The sequence below is a fragment of the Notothenia rossii genome, assembly GCF_949606895.1.
Source record: "Notothenia rossii genome assembly, chromosome: 8".
NCBI classification, from domain to species: Eukaryota; Metazoa; Chordata; class Actinopteri; order Perciformes; family Nototheniidae; genus Notothenia; species Notothenia rossii.
Window position 1 is genome coordinate 44755487 of NC_136906.1, and position 8480 is coordinate 44763966.

An 8480-nucleotide genomic window follows, 5' to 3' on the forward strand; every position below is an offset into this window, starting at 1 on the left:
CTTTGAGAAGCTTCTTTCTGCTGAAGCCACTGTCACTGGCATAGTGACGTTGATCCTGAGGGCCACCCACATATTAGGATAAACCTCCCTCAGGTTCTTCCTTTCCAAGAACACCAACAGTTCCAGGGTGGTCATTGTGGGTAAGGGGAGAGTTGGAAAGTTCATCAGCTCCAGTGCCAACTCTTTTCCATCTATGTCTGACTGTCCGCCAGAGCTCAGGGTGTTGCTCAGTGTTTGACACTGCTTTGTCAGCTCGTTTCTGGGCAGTTCGGGGAAGTTGACAAGCAACCCAAACTTTGCCTGAACTTCTTCCAGGTGTTCAAAACGCTCATTGAGGGAAGTGATGCAAACATCAACCACCCTGTTGAAAAATGTAACTTCCATCTTTTTTAGGGCATTGGCCATTGGCTCATCAGGTGCTTCATAAGAGAACTGCCTCTTGGTTGACCTCAGCCTCTTCTCCTTGAGGACAGCATCCACATCCATGTCCTCACACATGTCTTTAGCACTGATCTGAGCAGAGGCAAATCCAGTGGCTCTGTAGTCTTCCAGGGTGGCCTTTGTCTTTCTCAGGAGGTCAACTGCGATGTCAAGTTGCATTGACACAGACTGCATGACCTTACTGACCTGTTTGACTTTACTGAGGATGTCGTACCACACCACAGTGCAAATGGAGAAGCGGTAGGACCCCACTTCCTCAGCCAAAGACTGTGCCTCTATTTTGATCATTATGTCAGTGGCCTTGTCCCTCACCTCCAAAAGTGCATCTCGAACATGTTGAGCCTGATATCGCACAGCTTCCACACTGTTGACCCGGCTCTCCCACCTGGTTTCAGACCATGATTTCAAGGTAGTGGTGACATGGCTCATCAAAATGTCCCAGCGCTTTGTGGATGCTGAAAACAATGTAAAAAGCTTTTGGAGGTAGCCAAAGTATCCAGTTGCATCTAGGGAGCTTTTCGCTGCATCAGCTAACACCAGATTGAGAGTGTGTGCGCCACATGGCACGAATAGTGCCCTCGGGTTTAGTTCAAGTAACCTGGCCTGAACTCCTTTGTTTTTCCCTCGCATATTGGCACCATTGTCATAAGACTGTCCCCTACAGTCCTCAAAGGGGATGTTCAGTTCTTGGAGCCTGTCCAGGATGAGGGATGACAAACTCTCGCCAGTTGATTCCTCAGCGACAAGGAACCCCATGAAGTGTTCCTTAACTTGTGGCATCTCCTCCATTGTAACAATCCTTAAGATGACTGATAACTGCTCTGTGTGGCTAATGTCAGGTGTGCAGTCCAGAATGATGGAATAATATTTAGCCTTCTTAATTTCTTCAATCATGTGGGCACTGATTCTCTCACCGATACATTCAATGAGTTCATTTTGAATATTTTTTCCGAGATATGTGGTATGGCTTGCACCCCTTTTGACTTTAGCAACGTGTTCTTTCATTACAGGGTCAAACATTGCCATCAGCTCCACTTCTTTAAGGAAGTTGCCATTGTTGGGTTTGTTGAGTCTGTCACATGTTCCCCCGAGGCCCATGTTTCACTCAGCTACTGTTTGAATGATGGCGACCAACCTTGTTACCACCTCACGCCATCTCTTCCTTTCTATGTCTGTAAGCGCCATCTCAGTCCTATCAATAGTTTGACCCTTTTGTAAACGAAACTCTAACTCTTTCCATGATTCCATGTGTTTAGTATGTTCCGGAGTGTTCTCGTGTGTTTTCAGTAATTGGTGGCAATTTTTCCAGTCATTTAGTCCTGCACTGATTAATTTGTATTCCTTCTGGGAGAACAGCTTGCAGCAAAAACAGTAAAGGCTGTCGTTTTTCTGTGAGTACAATAGCCAGCTTCTCTTGATTCTTTCCCCATTTACCAGTTTTCTATAAAATAATTGGTGGTGGCAGCTTCTCCCATCCTGTCTTTTTGGAAAAATGAATTGTGGTTTTGCCTGATAGGGTCCGCTGCTCACAAACTCTGTTCTTACCTTATCAGACATGGATGGCCAGTCGGCAGGGTCAACAGCTGCTGCCTTTGTGGCGTCACGTGCTGCAGACTGTGTTGTGGTACTCGGGATCAATGTTTCCCCTGCAGATTGTGTAGCAGCAGGTTCACTTGGGACAGGTAGTGATATGTTTTCACCTGCAGAGAGTCAAACATGCATGGATACAGTCGGACACCCACTGTGTGTGTGTGTGTGTGTGTGTGTGTGTGTGTGTGTGTGTGTGTGTGTGTGTGTGTGTGTGTGTGTGTGTGTGTGTGTGTGTGTGTGTGTGTGTGTGTGTGTGTGTGTGTGTGTGTGTGTGTGTGTGTGTGTGTGTGTGTGTGTGTGTGTGTGTGTGTGTGTGTGTGTGTGTGTGTGTGTGTGTGTGTGTGTGTGTGTGTGTGTGTGTGTGTGTGTGTGTGTTTTACATTAACATGTACATTATTAGTAAGAGAAGTGCTATTGTAATGTGCAATAATAAACTGGACTCACGTGCTGCAGACTGTGTTGTGGTACTCGGGACCAATGTCTCTCCTGCAGATTGTGTGGCAGCAGGTTCACTTGGGACAGGTAGTGATATGTTTTCACCTGCAGAAAGTCAAACATGCATGGATACAGTCGGACACCCACTGTGTGTGTGTGTGTGTGTGTGTGTGTGTGTGTGTGTGTGTGTGTGTGTGTGTGTGTGTGTGTGTGTGTGTGTGTGTGTGTGTGTGTGTGTGTGTGTGTGTGTGTGTGTGTGTGTGTGTGTGTGTGTGTGTGTGTGTGTGTGTGTGTGTGTGTGTGTGTGTGTTTACATTAACATGTACATTATTAGTAAGAGAAGTGCTATTGTAATGTCCAATAATAAACTGGACTCACGTGCTGCAGACTGTGTTGTGGTACTCGGGACCAATGTCTCTCCTGCAGATTGTGTAGCAGCAGGTTCATTTGGGACAGGTAGTAGTGATACGTTTTCACCTGCAGACAGTCGAACATGCATGGATACAGTCAGACACCCACTGTTTTACATTAACATGTACATTATAAGTGATATAGGTGCTATTGTAATGTGCAGGTGTGAACATGTGTATGAACTACCCACAACCCTAATAAACTCAACAGGCAATATCACAAAAAACTTGACTGAACTCACCTGCTACAGGCACTCAGGCAGTGATGCATTAGACTCAGGTTGTGCAGTGGTATTACCCAGATATTTTAACAATGCACCTGGAAATTACACAGAGAATAATGTAGTAGGTATCTATCTGCAATAATACTGAGCAGTTCAGACTAGCTGACATAATTTCCTGTGCCCAAATATGCAAAATATATTTTTTAAGTGATAACCTAGCTAATTAAGGATTTAGCAGAATTATTTTGTGTCCATTACCATTTGTAAGCTAAAGATGGAACAAAATAGATAGCTTTAATGATAATAAATATATATAAAGAATACAAGAAAAACCACACAGTGCAGTTGGTGTAAAAAGAGCTATCAAGCTAGATGGTAAAGCAGCTCATCTGCTAGCTTCTATCATACTATATATCAGCTGCTATCATTAGCTAACGTTAGCTAGCTAGCTTTATACCGTTGCTTGAAAAATGCCAATAAACACAAACAGTCATCAGACATACCTCTGTTTTCCTGGTGTTTTTCCTCCTCTCTCTTTCTTCGCCTTTTCCAATGCGCCCCAGACGGTTTTTTGTTGGGGTTGCCCCGCTTCATGTTGTGACAGTGAAGTTCTAATTCTCGTTCAAAACGCGAGCGCGAGTGCGCGCGACACGCGAAACACAAATGGACAGAACCAAAGAAAACATAGAGAGGGGTGGTGCAGTGTTGGGGCGCCCCTACGTTTTATTTTTCATATTCTCAAAAAAACAAATGAATCCTGATCTGAGCGGCGCCTAAAAAAAAGGAATCTGGGGGGCGCCTACAAAAATAAAAAAATATACATAGGCCTATTAAATTATTTTATTTTTTTTAAATCTGGACTGCACCCCTGCGCTCCCTCTACAGTTCAGCGCCCTAGGCGAACATTTATAACGCCAGTGCGGTGGGCCGGCCCTGTGTAGACGTCAAGATCACCAGCCAATCAGGATTGGTGTCATGAGATTGATGCTTCTGTTTGCATACGCGTTGAGGCGCATCCCATAGTGAGACATCTCACTTCGTGTTACTCTGAGAACTGGGGTTACGTAAGTAACCTATAGATTTCTCTCTAGGGCTCTGCCATAGACATATAAAGAGTAGACGCCGCATTGGCTGCTGGGGCGCAACAAATACGGCCACCATCTTGGACCGGTCATGCTACCCATATTGTACAGACATTCTACCCATAGACAGCAGAGGTTTCAAGATGCCAGAGCACTGTGCGGCGTATTGCTGTGCAAATCGGCGGACGATTGCGAACAGGGGTCGGGTGATTACTTTTCACAAGTAAGATTCAACATTATTATTGGTTGTATTTTGTAAATAGAATATTATTGTACTGTATTGATGTCTACCAGCAAAATCGTAGCCAGCAAACATTGTGTTTATGGCCAACTGAGACTTATAAGTCATAAGCTGCTGTGACAAGTGCATTTCCCCGTTGTGGGATGAATAAAGTAAAATCTAATCTAATCTATCTAGGAAGAAGAAGGAAGAAAATAACCTCGACCGCCTTCTTAAAATGTTTTTGTGTTGACTCTCTCAAATCTCCCGTTTTTATTTTGAAGGTTTCCCAAAGACAAAGATATGAGGAAGAAGTGGGAAGTTGCTTTGAGGAGGGAAGGGTTCACTGCAAGCGAGTCATCCGTGATTTGCAGTGAGCATTTTAAGCAGGACGAGTTTGACAGGACAGGACAGGACAGATTGTCCGACTCAGAGATGGTGTTATTCCCTCCATCTTCAGCTTCCCGGTTCACCTCCAAAGAGTAGGTGTATCATCATAAGGCTTTTAGCATTCATAAATGTAAATATTATATTATCAATAACAGGGCAGGGTGAAATACCTATCCCTGTGTGTGTATATATATATATATTCTTTTCAAGTATTATGCGTCTTCATTTTAGCCGGAAAAGGGCAGGACTACGTCTACTTCCAGAAAAGCTGAAGAGAGCCTGTCTGTGGCCCCTCAGGACGACCCAGAAGCTTCACACTCACAACCTCAGCCTAATGATTTGAGTATTTCTATTTTCAACATCATATCATAATGGTCCTAGACAAAGTAAAATCTCTCTTGTTTGCTGCCACTCATATTAAACACACTCACAAATAAACCCATACACACAATTGAAGACATGTTGAACATGCATTCCTGGCACACTCACACACACACACGCATGATGCTGGCAGTGGCTTTGACAGGTGAGGACTATAAGAAAGAATGTGGGCCATACTCTAGTTGTGTCAAAGTGATGTGTGTGAAGTGAAACATCACTCAAACCATGTTCATCCCTCTTTCTACTAGCATCATAGCTATGTCTTGCCTGCTTCTCCTACTGCTCTTAAGGCCAGACTCAATGAAGCTTTAGCAAGAGTGGAGAGTTTCGAGCGAGAGAGGAAGAATGCCATGGCTAGAGAAAAGAGGGCAAAGACCACAGTAAGGAGTCTTTTGGGGGATTTGAGGGAAAAGAACCTCATTAATGAAGAACTCAAAGAGAGGCTTGATGAGGTAAGATGAAATTAGCACTTTGAAATTCATGTACATCTTACTCTTACACTCTTTATTAAGCTCCTTTGTTATTATATGAAGGGGACTTATTCATTTTTTCTCAAACAATTTCAGATCTTCAAATAGACTTCAAGGCAAAGCAGGGCCATGAGTACTCAAAGGACCACAGAGAGTTTGCCCTCACACTCCATCTACATGGTCCAAAGGCATACAAATACCTCAGAGAGACTAAAAATGTTCCCCTCCCTCATCCACATACATTACAAAGGTAGTCTTAATGTTGTTCAATTTCATTTTTGGAAATTACGGTTGCAAATACGTTAAATAGCTTCTTCTCAATTTTTTTACAGGTGGCTGTGTTCGATGGATGGCAAGCCTGGCCCGAACAAGATGATGCTGGATATGCTGGAGAGAAGATGCCAGGAAGACCAGGCTAAATATGGATGTGTTGCACTCATGTTGGATGCCATGGCCATCAGAAAACATGTGCAATATAATCCACATAACCAGTCAATGTCTGGTTTTGTAGACATGGGTGATGGAAACAATGAGACCGATGTTGCTACTGAGGCTCTTGTGTTCATGGTGGTTGGCCTACAAGGACATTGGAAGGCTCCCATTGCATATTACCTGACGAAGTCTCTGTCACCTGAAACACAAAGGGTCCTTCTCAGTCATGCTTTGGAGGAGCTGCGTGCACGGGGCATTCGGGTGGTATCTGTCACGATGGATGGGCATGCCTCCAACGTCAGCATGTGCAACCAACTTGGGTGTGAGCTGAAGGGAAACCCACAGGAGCCACTTAAAACCAGTTTCCCGCATCCCTCGACTGGTGACAAAGTATTTGTAATGATGGATGCATGCCACATGCTGAAGTTGGCACGTAATATGTTGCAGGTGATTGTTGTAGACCTATTTGTACAAGTTATGTCTCTGCTGCTAAAAGTTGTATCTAAATATTGTTGTCTGTTCATTTACACAGTTATGGCTGGACTTGTTTGAGCAGTGACTGAATCTTTCTCTGCAGGCATACAGTCCAATTGCAACGACCACCGGACAGATCAAGTGGAGGTTCATCAATCATCTCAATGATGTGCAAACAAAAGACGGACTGCATACTGCCAATCAAATCACAGACAAACATGTCTACTTTGAGAACCACAAGATGAGGGTGTCCCTGGCTGCACAAACACTGAGTCGCTCCGTGTCAGTTGCTCTCCGCACAATGAGGGATCTTAGGTACTCTCAGTTTAAAGACTGTGAGGCAACGGCAGAATTCATTGAAGTGAACAGTTAGTGATACTAGAACCAAGTACGTGTTTTAAAAAAAAAAATTGATCAAATTGTGATTTGAGCATCAGGAACAATTTGTTGATAATTCTCTCAGTTCAACGTGCAAATATTTTCATGAACCGTGATATTGCATATTCATAAATACAAAAGTTTGTATATAACCTTACACATACCTTCACACATTTTAGAGTGCTAAAGCTCTTTGTGAAATTTGCTGTAGCACAAAGCAGGCCTATGGAGAGAAGGAAGTCAAGCAAATACTAAGTTTGCATGTTGCACGTTGAACATACAGTTTAGAAATAAGTACTCTGCTCTCTTTATATCTTGAATAGATGAGTATTGGTTACAACTATCTGATACCTAATGAAAAGCTGTAATGATAGTGATTTAGATGCCGATATTTCTTTATAGATTATTGACAGGCTGTTTGACACAATGAATGGACGCAATCTTCGTGCCAAAGGATTCAAATCTCCCTTGGGTGCTTTGAATTGGATAGAGAGGAAAGCATTTTTGTCAAGAGCCAGGGAGTACTTGCTCACTTTGGTGACAAAAGATGGAATACCACTTCACCGATCTAAGAGGTCTATTAAAATAGTGCTTGTTATTCATGCATGAAAAGTTCACGACATGAGTTCAACGATACTCTGTTCCGTTATGCATCGAGGTCATAAGATGCTCTGTTCTCACATCAGGTTCATATGATGCTACTGTTACAATGTTTTTTCCTTTAGTTTTGTCTGCTAACATGATGCTCTTTTATTTCAATGTTTTTCTGTGTTCAGTTTTGTTTGTTGGAATTATCTTGTATTCATTGTTTTTGAGGTCCCAGATGCTTCTAAATAGTATGTATTACACAACATCAAGTTTTGCAGGTGTCAGAAGGATGTATGTTGAAATGATCTCTTGTTTCAATGTTTTTCAATCTGCAATTTTGTTTCTATTTGAATTATCTTGTATTCAGTGTTTTTGAGGTCCCAGATGCTTCTAATGGTACGTATTACACAACATCAAGCACATGTAGGTGTCAAAATGGTATGTATTGCATGTGTTGTTGCATGTGTTCTTGTTCTCAAGTTATCCCAGTTCTGCAATTACATTGTTCCTCATTAGCTAAGTGTCCTACAAGTATACTGTATATGTTTTGCCATGATCAGAGTAATAAAATGTTTTTCTTTTGCAGGTACTTGTCAGTCATCGGATTTGTCATTAACATCGACACGTTGATGCTGATGATTCCTGAACTGCTCCAAGTTCAGCGGTATGTCCTCACCTACAGGTTCAGCCAGGATCACTTGGAGCTCCTATTTAATTATGTTGCGTGAGACATAATTCAGCAGACGTCTCCACGTTTGCAGTCAGCCAAAGTAGTGTAAGTATGCTAACAGACAGAAAAACACACGACCACTATCGCTCAGAGTTTGGCCTTGAGTAAGAGCCGTTTATTGTTTCAGCGCATGCTCATTAGCATCACCACGTTTCAGGCACATTATGATGATGTCATACACATGAAAATAAACATGACTTTGATATTATACAAATATGCTCAACAAATTCCATCA